Genomic DNA, 15,710 nt, shown 5'->3' with positions numbered 1-15,710 from the left:
TACTGTCCTCAAAAATCAGAGAGGCCTCCCGAAAACGCTAATTGGGCAGATGCTTAGAAGGGGTGACAACAGAGCCCAATGTAGCGACCACCTGCTGGTGGTCAAGTACAACTACAAGAGGGATGTCTTTTTCTTGACCACCATGCATGGTGATGGCAGCGCCCTTGGCACTGTACGAGGTACCTCTCTCTGCACAGGTCAGCAAACCTGACTGTGTACTGAGGTACAACAAAAACATGGGGGGCATTGATCTCGCTGATCAACTCTTCCAGCCGTACAGTGCTTTGAAAAAAGGCCAAGGTATATTACAAAAAGCTGGCTGTGCACATTGTACAAATGACAATGCTCAACACTTTCCTGCTGTCACGATGTGCAGGCCAGACGGCTACATCGTACTTTCAGTTCCAGGAGGTAGTGATTAAGGCCTTAATCTTTGGAAATCAGATGGGCCCCAGTACTTCCAGAACTGAAGGTGCTTGTATCATACCAAGTCAATATTTCCCGGGGAAGATCCAGCAAACTGGAAAAAAAGGCAAGTCACAAAAGAGTTTCCGAGTGTGTTACAAAATGGGAATATGCAAGGATACCATTTGTCAATGCGACAGCTGCCCCAATAAACCTGGCCTGTGTATGAAAGATGTTTCAGACTGTACCACACCTCCATGCACTGCCAATTTCACTTCTGACTTACCCAACTGATGTATGACAACCTAACGAACACTACACAACTCACGTATGCCACTACATTATAAAATTCACATACCAGGAAACAGTAGATTAGTTCCAAAAAGGGGGCACTTGTTGGGCATTGCCACTGTTTAGGCACATCTAGATAAATTCCTTAGGGGGTCTAGTTTCCAAAATGGGACATGACCCCCGCAGACCATTCCATCAGAGTCTGCATTCCAAAACGTCACTACTTCCCTTCCGAGCTCTGCCATGCGCCCAAACAGTAGTTTTCTCCCTCATATGGGGTATCAGCCTACTAAGGACAAATTGGTTAACAACTTTTGAGGTCCAATTTCTCCTGTTACTCTTGGGAAAATAAAAAATTGGGGGCTAAAAAAATCATTTTTGTGGAAAAAAATATGATTTTTTATTTTCACGGTGCTACATTATAAACTTTATTGAAACACTTGGGGGTTCAAAGTGTTCACCACACATCTAGATAAGTTCCTTGGGGATCTAGTTTTCAAAATGGGGTCACTTGTGGGGGGTTTCCACTGTTTAGGCACATCAGGAACTCTCCAAACGCAACATGGTGTCCTATCTCAATTCCAGCCAATTTTGCACTGAAAAAGTCAAACGGCACTCCTCTTCGAAGCCCTGCCGTGTGCCCAAACAGTGGTTTTTCCCCATATATTGGGTATCGGCATGTTCAGGAGAAATTGCATTATAAATTTTTGGGGACCATTTTTTCCTGTTACCGTTGTGAAAATAAAAAAAATAGTCTAAAGTTACATTTTAGTGAAAAAAAGTTAAAATTAAATGTTCGTTTTTACCTTTCACATTCCATTAATTCCTGTGGATTTACCTGAAGGGTTAATAAACTTCTTGAATGTTATTTTGCTTAGCTTGAGAGGTGTAGTTTTTAGAATGGTGTCACTTTTGGGTATTTTCTGCCTTATAGACCCCTCAAAGTGATTTCGAATGTGAGGTAGTCCCTAAAAAAATGGTTTTGTAAATTTTGTGGCAAAAAAATGAGAATTCGCTGGTCAACTTTTAACCCTTATAACTTCCTAATGAAAAAAAATGTTTCCAAAATTGTGCTGATGTAAAGTAGACGTGGGGAATATTATATATGAACTATTTTGTGTGACATATTTCTGTGATTTAAGGGCATAAAAAAATCAAAGTTTAAAAATTGCTAAATTTTCGCAAAAGCTTAGTTTTTTTACACAAATAAACACAAGTGATATCGAAGAAATTTTACCACTGTCATGAAGTACAATATGTCATGAAAAAAAAAACAATGTAGAATCGCCAAGATCCGTTAAAGCGTTTATGAGTTATTACCTCATAAAGGGACAGTGGTCAGAAATTTAAAAATTGTCCTGGTCATTAACATGCAAACCTCCCTCGGAGGTAAAGGGGTTAAACACATGAAATTCTATAAAAAATTAGCAAGATTTAAATAGAATTTAGAAAAAAAATTAGCAAGATTTAAAAATATATATATTTGACAAAAACATGACCTGCATAGTGGTAATTTTCTGACAATATATTCTCTTTAATGACTGGGCAAAGCACTAATGAAGCTTTCCTACTTGACTGGAGAGGCTGTGAAGCTGTTCTACAGTTCTTGGTCCTCCCTGCACTTATCTCTGTGATCAGTACAGAAAACAGGAAGCAGTGATCAGTTTAGCTTCCTGCTATGGGTCAAGTCACTGAGGGGTGGAGTACTATACACAGATGTGCACAGTTAACTGTCGGGTGGGAGCATGGGGAGCTGTCTGTTACAAAGGGTTGAACTATGGGAGCTGTCTGTTACCGAGGGAGGAACCCTGGGTAGCTGTCTGTTATGAGGGAACCATGGGTAGTTGTTTGTTAATGAAGGAGGAACCATGGATAATTGTTAGGCCAGTCTCACACGTCCAGATAATTCCGGTACCGGAAAAATCGGTACCGGAGTTATCCGTGTCCGTGTGCTCACGTGGCACATCAGTGTGGCACACGTGCGGCAGCCGTGTGCCGACTGAGGACCACACGGACCGTGCAGGAGACAGCGCTAGAGTTAAGCGCTGTCCCCTGCTTTTGGTGCTGAAGCCGGCATTCATTCCTTCTCTCCAGCGAACGCTGCTGGGGAGAAGGAATGAATGCCGGCTTCAGCACCAAAAGCAGGGGACAGCGCTTAACTCTAGCGCTGTTTCTCCTACGGCGGTACGTGCACATGGAGGAGAGTGCACACTGTTCTCCGTGTGCGGTCCGTGAAAACACGACATGTTCAGAGGCACATTGATTTTAATGTGTCTGCGTGAGTCAGTGTCTCCGGTACGTGAGGAAACTCACCACACATACCGGAGCCACTGACCTGTGAAACAGGCCTTAGGAGGGAACCATGGGTAGCTGTTTGTTAATGAGGGAGGAACCATTGATAGCTGTCTGTTAGACTGGGGACCTGTCTAGAAGGAAGGAAACTGGGGAGCTGTTGCCAAGGGTACCGTGGGGGCTGTCTATAAGGAGAGAACTGTGAGGAGCTGTCTGTTACCGAGGGAGGAACCGTGGGTAGCTGTCTGTTAGGAGGGAACCATGGGTAGCTGTTTGTTAATGAGGGAGGAACCGTGGATAGCTGTCAGGAGACTCTGGGGACCTGTCTGTTAGGAAACTGGGGAGCTGTTACCATGGGGACTGTCTGTAAGGAGGGAACTGTGAGGAGCTGTCTGTTACCGTGGGAGGAACCGTGGGTAGCTGTCTGTTAGGAGAAACTGGGGACCTGTCTGTTACCGAGGGAGAAACCGTGGGCAGCTGTTTGTTAACGAGAGAGGAACTGTGGGTAGCTGTCTGTTAGGAGACTCTGGGGACCTGTCAAGGAAACTGGGAAGCTGTCTGTTACCGAGGGTACCGTGGGGGCTATCTGTAAGGAGGGAACCGTGAGGAGCTGTCTGTTAGGAGGAAATTGTGATGAGCTGTCTATTACCAAGGAAGGAATGTGGGGAGCTGTCTGTTAGGAGGGAACTTTGGGGAGCTGTCTGTTAGGAGAGAACCGTGGGGAGTTGTCTGTTACCAAGGGAGGAACTATGGGGAGTAGGGTGACCGGATCTTATATGGGTTTGAAAAAATGTGGGAATTTTGTCCGTCTGGACCCCACAAAACGATTCCCCTTTCCGGATATTGAGATAGCCAAAATTTGAGCTCGATCAAACGACGGTAACCCGTGCCGCTCGTCGCTCAAAGTTTGAAAAAATCCGAATTTTTGCCCAAAAAGCTGACATATGAAGCCATAACTCCAGAATGGTAAATAATAAAAACATGCTTAATATCTCAAAAGAAAGCTAATGTTGTTCTTCAAAATTTATATTTTATACATAATTGTTATTTTAAGTCAAACTGAGTTAAAACATCTTTTAGCCCCAAGAACGTGACCTGGTACCACTAGGAGCATACTTCGTATATTTTGTTATTAAGTGATACATTTTTTTTTTTTTGGTATATTTTTGAGTTTAAAGTAGAAATATAATAAAAAACAAGTAATACTGATAAGTCTAATGACTTTTTTTATTTTAAAATATAAAAATGAGGTATTTAATACATACAAAACAGACAGAAAAGATACAGACGTAGTACCTACATGAGTTGATAATTTTACATAGTTATCTAATCTATTCTAGAGGTTTTGTTAAAGTAGTTTTTGAAACTTCAGAATATAATGCTCGGCATTTGCTTACAACTTGCAGGACATATTGCTTTTGTTCTTCATTTTTTGTCAGAAGGTCGTTAAAGTCGGTTATTAATTTAACACCACGCTCAGCCATATCATTAACTACTTTTAATGTTTTGACAATTTTCAATCCTTCTTGGAAGTCATTATTTTGAGGCCAGGTGTTTGGATTTTGTCTTAGGAAATCCGTTTTTATATTAAATCAGTCAAAGAATGTAAATGTTTCTTTGGTAAGTAAATTTAACAATCCTCCATCAACGACCTCTTTTACTTTTTCTTTCTTAACTTTTGGATTTACAACCCTAGCGTGCTCTGATGGTTCATCTGTGCTACTGAGCAATTTATTAGCCATTAACAACTTTTAATCGTCTGTAATGTTGGGATCAAAAAACGATAATCCCACCAACTCTGCATTCAAATACCACAAATGGTTCGAAAATTTGGTCAGGGCTATTTCTGCAATGTCGTTGTCACATTCTTTATAGTCTAACAGACTATGCAAAATACCTAAATCTTGCTTTGGCGCAAGATGAGCTTTTGGAGCATTGAACCAAGCTTTACAATAAATTTTAACTAGGAAAACAGAAATGGCACGCACAGAACTTTCTTCTTCTTTAGACATCTTAAATTGACGACGAAAAATGAACATTTTTAAGCAGTAAATAGCCTTTGCCATCCACCTAGCATGATGAATGGCTCCTGGAGTTCTAAAACCCACAACATTGCCGTCTAGTGATCCAACAAATACGAGAACCAACTGCAACAGCTCCTTGTAGTCATCTCTGGGGTGGCTCTCAGTTAATTTGGTCTCGAATTCAGCAGTAACATTTGCAATTACTTCTGTAGTTAGCTGCTTTTGTATTAGCTTGTCACTGATACCTGTGTCGTATTTTCCTTTGTCTATCTTGGGCCACGCAGTGAGGAATCTTTTGAAAATATCTGCATGAGGTCCAGTGGTTGATCCCATTTTTGTGTCGAATACGCCTCTTAACACAATTTCCAAGATATGGTGACGGCAAGCTAGGTGTAGCAATTCTCTTCCTAACATTTGCTCCAATAGGACGCATGCTCCTTTGAGTCTTCCCGTGTTCGATGCTGCAGTGTTGAAGCACATCGCCTTGACGGTGTTGGGAAGACCCCATTCCTGTAGGCATTCATATACGGCTACGGCTTGCTCCTCTCCAGAGCTGCTTGCTGTTACAGGAACTCCCAGCAGCTGTTCCTTTTCGCCATATGAAATAGCAATAGCTATTCGCTCACATTGCTCATTTTTTAAAACACCCGGTAAAAGTTTACCGTCCCAATGGACAACCACGGGCTCTTTTTCAGGAATGTTTACTTTATCTAACATGTTTTTAGTATATTGTTCTCTGAATGTTTGCCTTCTAGCATGTAATAAAGTTTTCGAGACTTTGTACTCAAGAGGGTCAAGGTATTATATTATAAATTAATATATTTATATATATATATATATATATATTAATATATTAATATAATATTAATTTATTATAAAATAAAGCACTTAAGACTTGACGATTTGAGGGTAGTTTACAACCGGTGATCTGGTGAATGGGATAGCCCACAAGAAATAATTTATCCTTGTTCCGGCTTTGTACACCTGATGTGAATGCCATTTCAGAGTCCAATAGGTAAATAACAGTTAACTACAAAAACGAAAAAATATATATTAACTTAAATTTCAATAAAATATTTTCAAATATCTTTTAAAATAATACTATAATAGCTATAAAAACAATAACACACACTTGGAAAATTGTAAGCAGCATGTGCTTGTTTTTATGAGGAGCGCAGTCAGATTAGATTAGATAACTATGTAAAATTATCAACTCATGTAGGTACTACGTCTGTAACTTTTCTGTGTCTGTTTTGTATGTATTAAATACCTCATTTTTATATTTTAAAATAAAAAAAGTCATTAGACTTATCAGTATTACTTGTTTTTTTATTATATTTCTACTTTAAACTCAAAAATATACCAAAAAAAAAAAAATGTATCACTTAATAACAAAATATACGAAGTATGCTCCTAGTGGTACCAGGTCACGTTCTTGGGGCTAAAAGATGTTTTAACTCAGTTTGACTTAAAATAACAATTATGTATAAAATATAAATTTTGAAGAACAACATTAGCTTTCTTTTGAGATATTAAGCGTGTTTTTATTATTTACCATTCTGGAGTTATGGCTTCATATGTCAGCTTTTTGGGCAAAAATTCAGATTTTTTCAAACTTTGAGCGATGAGCGGCACGGGTTAACGTCGTTTGATCGAGCTCAAATTTTGGCTATCTCAATATCCGGAAAGGGGAATCGTTTTGTGGGGTCCAGACGGACAAAATTCCAACATCGATTTTTTGTGGTCACCCTAATGGGGAGCTGTCTGTTAGGAGGAAACTGAGGAGCTGTCTGTTACCGAGGGAGGAACCATTGGGAGCTGTCTGTTAGAAGGAAACGGGGGGGGGGTGGCTGTTACCGAGGGAGGAACGTGGGGGGCTGTCTGTTAGGAGGGAGCCGTGGGGAGCTGTCTGTCAGAAGGGAACTGTGGGGAGCTGTCTGTAAGGAGGGAACTGTGGGGGGCTGTCTAAGGAGGGAACTGAGGGGGGCTGTCTGTAAGGTGTAAGGAGGGAACTGCGGGGGGCTGTCTGTTTGGAGGGAACTGTGGGGATCTGTCTGTTAGGAGGAAACTATGGGGAGCTGTCTGCTAGGAGGGAACTGTGGGAAGCTGTCTGTTAGGATGAAACTGCGGAGCTGTCAGGAGGAAGCTGTGGGGAGCTGTTTGCTAGGAGGAAACTGTGGGGAGCTGTCTGTTAGGAGGAAACTGAAAAGCTGTGTGTTCGGAGGGAACTGTGGTGAGTTGTTACCAAGGGAGGAACCATGGGGAGCTGTCTGTTAGGAGAGAACCATGGGGAGCTGTCTGTTAGGAGAGAACCGTGGGGAGCTGTCTGTTATAGAAGAGAAACTGTGGCAAACTGTGTTACAGAGGGGGAACCATGTTGATGTGTGTGTTATAGGGAGGAACCATGGGGAGCTGCCTATTAGAGAGGGGGAACCATGGGGAGCTGTCTATTACAGAGGGGGAACAATGGGGAGCTGTGGGTTACATACATAGGGTGCTGTCTTTTTTTACAGAGGGGGAACTGTGTGTTATAGAGAGGAATCTAAGGAGTAACGTTTCTCCTTATGGAGAGTGATAAGCCAGGCCTGGCATGTCAGAGTGAGGAGACTTACCGAATTTTTTGGACTATAAGACGCACCGGGCCATAAGACACACCCCAAATTTTCAGAAGGAAAATAGGGGGGGGGAAAAATGTGTCAAATGGGTGTCCGTCTTACAGTCGGAATTCAGCTTACCGAGGAGAGGTTTCGGCACTAGTGGAGGAGTAGTCACAGAGGTTGTTCGGTGGTCCAGGCTGGTGCGGTGGACTCTGGGAAATCCCATCCCAGGCTGGAGCGGTGTTGCTGCTGCTCTGTTTTGGCTGTGGTGGCTTGTGGGGCTGCAGTGCTCTGTGGGGCTGCGGTGGCCTGTGGGGTAGCTGTGCTTTGTGGGACGGTGGTGTCGGGGCTGCAGCGGCTCTCTGTACTGCGTGGGGGGATCCGCCGGCATTTCGTCAAAGCCCGGATGCCCCCGCAGCTCCGTTGCTACGACTCGGAGGCCTCCGGGAATATGGCTACCAGTGTCCTCTGGAAAGACGGCCGCCGGGGGCAGCGCATGCTCAGATTCAGATCTCGGCAATGAGATCTCATCCTGATATATCGGGAGACGAGGTCTCGTGGCCGAGATTTGAATCTGATCATGCACCGCCCCCGGCAGCCATCTTTCCTGAGGCCACCACGTCACAGCAACGGAGCTGCGGGGGCTTCCGGGCTTTGACGAAATGCCGGCGGAGCCCCCCACGCAGCACATAGCCCCGCTATCACCACACTACGGAGTCCCAACACCACCATACCACAGAGTACAGCTACATCCGCTCCAGCTACATCGGGCCCTCCTGCATCGGGACCGCTGCCAGGATTTGTAACTATATTGCAACTATAAGACACAACCTCATTTTCCCCCATGATTTTGGGCGAAAAAAGTGCATCTTATGGTCCAAAAAATATGGTATATACGCCATGCAGTGCTCCTCTGTGAAATTAAATATGCAAATAGTCTCTTCAGAGAGGAAGAGGACGAGAACTCTAGCGCCACCTATAAGTCAATATGGACTCTATAAAGAGCCTTGCTACAAAGTTAGGGCAAAAGCCAAACCAGAATCTCAATTTATATACACAGCGTTTCTGAATGTTGCCCCTCCTCAGTGCAAAGCATGAGATCTGATTTTGCTGGGTGAGAGGCTTAAGACTGTGATCTAAGGGGTAATGTTTCTCCTTGCGGAGAGTGATAAACCAGGCCTGGCTTGTCAGAGTGAGGAGACTTGTATAGCCATGAAAGGGAAATGGGAGCTTTTTTTTTTATAGAGGGGGAGCTATGGGAACTGTGTGCTAGAGATTTAAGGGTATGGATAGAGATGTGTGTTATACAGGGCATCTTTGTGATAGTGGGGGCACGGATAGCAGTTGGTGTGGAAGATGAGGTATGGATGGCAATCTGCATTAGTGCGGATCCTGAGGAAGAAGTCCTAGTGACTTTGAAATGCATTGAGAATAAAACCATTATCTTTATTTCAATATGCCTGGACATTCAACTTTACAGCAGCGCCGACGATATCCACATAACTCCTAGATTGAATAAAGGAAAATATTGGACGTGTGCACGGCCTCATAGCATATCATTGGTCCAGGTGCGATCTGATGTTTTGTTGGCTCTAGCCAATAATATGGTTGTCTGCACCTACCCTTAAAGGAAGGAACAGTCTATGTGAGGAAGGATGTCCCTACATTCTTGCAACATAAACAGACCCACTGGAAGCCACATGAAACATGGACCCCAATGCCATATGACGGTGGGCACAGTCGTTGCACCCGGGTGATAAGCTGTAGATCACGGCTGACCTATATACCTGGGCTCCTGCTGAAAGACTGACCACACTAACTAGTTGGTTAACCAGAAGAGGAGGGAAGCTCCGTCTGTCAGACCATCACCACCACATGCAAAACCTAATGGGGGTAGTGCCAATGTACCATCACGGCTGCCAAGGACCCAATAGTGGCCCCCACTGGCCGGCTGGCATCACTATCCAGAAGTATTAGAGTGTTATACTCATGTTCAAATAACCAAAAATCACTTGTTAAAAAAAATATATTAAAGGCGTTGTCCACTACTAAGACAACCCCTACTTAAAATAAAGCAGATACCTCCCATGCTGCCACCGATCCCGTGGTGTCGGTGATTGTAATTTTATTATCATTACTGGGTATTCGTGTAGTGCTATTTCATTTCACAACACTGATTTTACCCCATGAAAATTGTGAATGTCCACTATTTGGAAAGTTGGACAAAAATGTGGAGAAGACGCCCATTGAGTGACGATGAATTGGAGAAGTTTGCCAACGCCTCAGAAGAAGATATCAACTGGAGAAAGTGCCCGAAGACGACGACCCCATAAGTGGCCGGAGAGTGATTCATGAGAATCCGGATTCTGAAGTTGGATCTGATGCGGCCGATTCCCAGACAACTAGTCTGATGCCAGCAATTCAGTCTAAGAAGAAAAATGTCACTGTGGATGAACAACTTGTGTCATTCCGAGGTAGGAGACGAAAAGTACGGGAACATGATGTGGACACTTTGTGACTGCAGCAGATCATACGCTCTTATGTTAACAAATTTTGATGAATCTATAAGAATGATATGCTGTATGATTGATCTGTATGGGGTCTGATTTCTCAGACTTAAATAGCTAAGTGATAAAGCGACGTGTGCACAACTAACTTAGTGGTGCCTGGGTAGGTTCCCAAACCGTAGTGACAAATAAAGCAAAACCCAGCACTCAACTTAGCGGTGAAAGAATAGGAAGGATTTATTCATCCCAATGTAAGCCAGACGTTTCGGTCCCTAACCGGGACCTTCATCAATGACTGTAAAATTGTGTACAGACATATACAGTAAATAAAAATAACAACAGTGGGTGACAATAAAAAAAACAAAGTATATACAAACATAATGTATCAAATATACACTCATAGAGAAATGCTGTGGCTAGTTATCAGATAAACGGAAAAAAATATATAGGAGGAAGATGGATACTATACAAGGCAAAGAACAACATTATATCAAATGTGAGAACATACCGTATGAAAAGGTGAAGCGTGATTATTAGGGTTGAGCGACTTTCATTTTTTTAAGATCGAGTCTGGTTTTGTGAAACCCGATTTAGTCCAGAGTCGAGTCGAGTGAAGTCGGCCGATTATCGCTAAAAGTCGGGGATCGACCGAAACACGAAACCCAATGCAAGTCAATGGGGAAGCATAGCCGGCAGTGAGTGGAGGCCAGGAAAACACCTACAGTGCCCATTTTACTGCCAAAAACATCCATTCTTGTTTTCTGAAGCTTGTCAATCTTAATTAACTTTATAATAATAGTTGGGCACTGGAAATTGGGGGTCATTTGGCAAAAGTTGTGGGGGGTAGGGCTGGTTCAAGGTTTTAGTGGGCCCAGGAAACGTGGACTACGTCATGGCGGTGGAGCAGGGAGAGGTAAGTATTTCAACGTTGCAAGTGCTGTGATCCTGAGCAAGCAGGGGGGGCCCACTCATTCGCATTGGCACTGGCACAGGGCCCCTCAAAGTACGGCGGTGTGTTTGCATGGCGGGGGCGCCTCCCACCAGCAGCGACACATTTGCGTACTCTGAGTGGCCCTGTGCCAGTGACGTCGCCAACGAGTATGCCCCCCCCACCTGATGAAGGAACCTGCACTTTCATCTGCACCTTCCTCTTTGTCCCTGTGTAAGGTGGTATAATATGCGGGAAGGGGAACCTTACTTTCAACAGGGTCAGATTCTGGCTGTGTAGAGTACAAGGGGAATGTAGTGGTCTAGGTCAATGTACCAGCAGACTCATCTAGCAGTGGCTGGGCAATGGGCAGGATGAGGAGGAAACAGATATAGGGCCAAAGAATAAAGTAGGCTAAATGCAGATCAAAATTGGTAACAGGACTAAACAGGCGGCATTGCTTTGTTCAGTGGAGTAGCAAACCCAAGAGCAGCAGACACTGTTTCAAGGGCCTAACCACACTAGTAGGCCAAATGCAGTTTAATATCTGATAGTATAGGCCGAAAGCCAGAATGTGGAAGCTCAGCTTTGTTCAGTTGAGGACAACACCAGGGAGGGGCAGAAACCGTTAGTAGGCCCTAACCACCATTTTGTTTTTTAAAAAACACTTAATGAGAGCCAGAAGGTTGAAGCTCAGCTTTATTCAGTTGAGGCCAACACCAGGGAGGGGCAGAAACTGTTAGTAGGCCCTAAACACCATTTTGTTTTTTAAAAAACACTTAATGAGAGCCAGAAGGTTGAAGCTCAGCTTTATTCAGTTGAGGGCAACACCAGGGAGGGGCAGACACCGTTAGTAGGCCCTAAACACCATTTTGTTTTTTAAAAAACACTTACTGAGAGGCAGAAGGTTGAAGCTCAGCTTTATTCAGTTGAGGCCAACACCAGGGAGGGGCAGAAACCGTTAGTAGGCCCTAAACACCATTTTGTTTTTTAAAAAACACTTAATGAGAGCCAGAAGGTTGAAGCTCAGCTTTATTCAGTTGAGGGCAACACCAGGGAGGGGCAAACACCGTTAGTAGGCCGTAACCAAAGTTGAAGGCCAAATGCAGTTTAATATCTGATACTATAGGCTGAAAGCCAGAAGGTTGAAGCACAGCTTTATTCAGTTGAGGGCAACACCAGGGAGGGGCAGACACCGTTAGTAGGCCCTAAACACCATTTTGTTTTTTTAAAAACACTTACTGAGAGGCAGAAGGTTGAAGCTCAGCTTTATTCAGTTGAGGCCAACACCAGGGAGGGGCAGACACCGTTAGTAGGCCCTAAACACCATTTTGTTTTTTAAAAAACACTTACTGAGAGGCAGAAGGTTGAAGCTCAGCTTTATTCAGTTGAGGCCAACACCAGGGAGGGGCAGAAACCGTTAGTAGGCCCTAAACACCATTTTGTTTTTTAAAAAACACTTAATGAGAGCCAGAAGGTTGAAGCTCAGCTTTATTCAGTTGAGGGCAACACCAGGGAGGGGCAAACACCGTTAGTAGGCCATAACCAAAGTTGAAGGCCAAATGCAGTTTAATATCTGATACTATAGGCTGAAAGCCAGAAGGTTGAAGCACAGCTTTATTCAGTTGAGGGCAACACCAGGGAGGGGCAGACACCGTTAGTAGGCCCTAACCACCATTTTGTTTTTTAAAAAACACTTAATGAGAGGCAGAAGGTTGAAGCTCAGCTTTATTCAGTTGAGGCCAACATCAGGGAGGGGCAGAAACCGTGAGTAGGCCCTAAACACCATTTTGTTTTTTAAAAAAACACTTAATGAGAGCCAGAAGGTTGAAGCTCAGCTTTATTCAGTTGAGGCCAACACCAGGGAGGGGCAGACACCGTTAGTAGGCCGTAACCAAAGTTGAAGGCCAAATGCAGTTTAATATCTGATACTATAGGCTGAAAGCCAGAAGGTTGAAGCACAGCTTTATTCAGTTGAGGGCAACACCAGGGAGGGGCAGACACCGTTAGTAGGCCCTAACCACCATTTTGTTTTTTAAAAAACACTTAATGAGAGCCAGAAGGTTGAAGCCCAGCTTTATTCAGTGGAGGGCAACACCAGGGAGGGGCAGACACCGTTAGTAGGCCCTAAACACCATTTTGTTTTTTAAAAAACACTTACTGAGAGGCAGAAGGTTGAAGCTCAGTTTTATTCAGTTGAGGCCAACACCAGGGAGGGGCAGAAACCGTTAGTAGGCCCTAAACACCATTTTGTTTTTTAAAAAACACTTAATGAGAGCCAGAAGGTTGAAGCTCAGCTTTATTCAGTTGAGGGCAACACCAGGGAGGGGCAGACACCGTTAGTAGGCCCTAAACACCATTTAAAAAAAAAAAAAAAAAACAGCAGTTAATGAGAGGCAGAAGGTTGAAGCTCAGCTGTATTCAGTTGAGGACAACACCAGGCAGGGGCAGACACCGTTAGTAGGCCGGAACCACCAATGTGTTTAAAAACAGCAGTTAATCAGAGCCGGAAGGTAGAAGCTCAGCTTTATTCAGTTGAGGACAACTTGAATTAGGGACTGCAGACAGACTTAGCAGGCTGTCCCCTGTGTGGACCATGCATCCAATACATTAACCCATTGAGCCACAAAGGACACGTAACCTTCCGTGGCCATGCCTACAGGTCCATGTGTCTGTTGTCAGGTGTACCTTTGTCAGTGTAGGCCTAGTGGAAGGAGGGACCGCAGACAGGCTTCGAAGGCCTAACATAATAAAATGGGCTGGCTGTAGGCACTTTAAAATTGGTTCCAGGGGTACACGGGCAGCAGTGGTCTGGTCAGTGTAGGCCTAGTGGAAGGAGGGACCGCAGACAGGCTTCGAAGGCCTAACACAATAAAATGGGCTGGCTGTAGGCACTTTAAAATTGGTTCCAGGGGTACACGGGCAGCAGTGGTCAGGTCAGTGGAGGCCTAGTGGAAGGAGGGACCGCAGACAGGCTTCGAAGGCCTAACATAATAAAATAGGCTGGCTGTAGGCACTTTATAATTGGTTCCAGGGGTACACGGGCAGCAGTGGTCAGGTCAGTGGAGGCCTAGTGGAAGGAGGGACCGCAGACAGGCTTCCAAGGCCTAACATAATAAAATGGGCTGGCTGTAGGCACTTTAAAATTGGTTCCAGGGGTACACGGGCAGCAGTGGTCAGGTCAGTGGAGGCCTAGTGGAAGGAGGGACCGCAGACAGGCTTCGAAGGCCTAACATAATTATAATAAAATAGGCTGGCTGTAGGCACTTTATAATTGGTTCCAGGGGTACACGGGCAGCAGTGGTCAGATCAGTGGAGGCCTAGTGGAAGGAGGGACCGCAGACAGGCTTCGAAGGCCTAACACAATAAAATGGGCTGGCTGTAGGCACTTTAAAATTGGTTCCAGGGGTACACGGGCAGCAGTGGTCTGGTCAGTGTAGGCCTAGTGGAAGGAGGGACCGCAGACAGGCTTCGAAGGCCTAACATAATAAAATAGGCTGGCTGTAGGCACTTTATAATTGGTTCCAGGGGTACACGGGCAGCAGTGGTCAGATCAGTGGAGGCCTAGTGGAAGGAGGGACCGCAGACAGGCTTCGAAGGCCTAACACAATAAAATGGGCTGGCTGTAGGCACTTTAAAATTGGTTCCAGGGGTACACGGGCAGCAGTGGTCTGGTCAGTGTAGGCCTAGTGGAAGGAGGGACCGCAGACAGGCTTCGAAGGCCTAACACAATAAAATGGGCTGGCTGTAGGCACTTTAAAATTGGTTCCAGGGGTACACGGGCAGCAGTGGTCAGGTCAGTGGAGGCCTAGTGGAAGGAGGGACCGCAGACAGGCTTCCAAGGCCTAACATAATAAAATGGGCTGGCTGTAGGCACTTTATAATTGGTTCCAGGGGTACACGGGCAGCAGTGGTCTGGTCAGTGTAGGCCTAGTGGAAGGAGGGACCGCAGACAGGCTTCGAAGGCCTAACACAATAAAATGGGCTGGCTGTAGGCACTTTAAAATTGGTTCCAGGGGTACACGGGCAGCAGTGGTCAGGTCAGTGGAGGCCTAGTGGAAGGAGGGACCGCAGACAGGCTTCGAAGGCCTAAAATAACAAACAATAGGCTCATGGCAGTTTTACAGCGGTTACATGGATACACGGCAGGCAGCATGGTGGTCAGTGGTGGAGTATTGAAAGTAGGGACCGCAGACAGGCTATCAAAGGCCTAAAATAACAAACAATAGGCTCATGGCAGTTTTACATCGGTTACATGGATACACAGGCAGCTTGGTGGTCAGTGGAGGAGTATTGCAAGGAGTGTCTGTCCCAGTACTCCCAAAATATAAATAGATGTTAATGTCTCGCAAAACAACCAAAACAAAAAAAAAGGTGGCATACTTAGGTACAGGGGTGGGCTCATCTGCTGAGTTTCTGACATAGTAATTTGGCGGTAACTATTTAATGGTGCCAATATAGGACACAGACACAGACTACTTTAAGTTGCATCATAGATGTCTACAAATTTGTATTGTCAGTGCCAGACATTGAATCATGTCAGCGAATAGACTAAAGATTGGTGGAGCTGTGCGACATAATTTTGCACGTGGTACAGCACATTTTGAGCTGGGGGAGGGGGGAACTCTCTTGAGGCCGGCGGGACCGCCCCAGGGCCCCTCATGTT

General features: G+C 44.7%; 1 protein-coding gene across 1 annotated transcript in view; it reads right to left on the bottom strand.

The window, feature by feature from the left end:
* Positions 1-15,710, bottom strand: part of LOC143807039 (uncharacterized) — a 293,401-nt gene that overhangs the window by 77,104 nt on the left and 200,587 nt on the right. The window lies entirely within an intron of this gene.

This window comes from Ranitomeya variabilis, chromosome 2 (genome assembly GCF_051348905.1).
Source record: "Ranitomeya variabilis isolate aRanVar5 chromosome 2, aRanVar5.hap1, whole genome shotgun sequence".
In the NCBI taxonomy this organism is placed as follows: Eukaryota; Metazoa; Chordata; class Amphibia; order Anura; family Dendrobatidae; genus Ranitomeya; species Ranitomeya variabilis.
The sequence above is the reverse complement of the archived record's forward strand: the minus strand, read 5'-3'. Positions and strand labels throughout refer to the sequence as shown.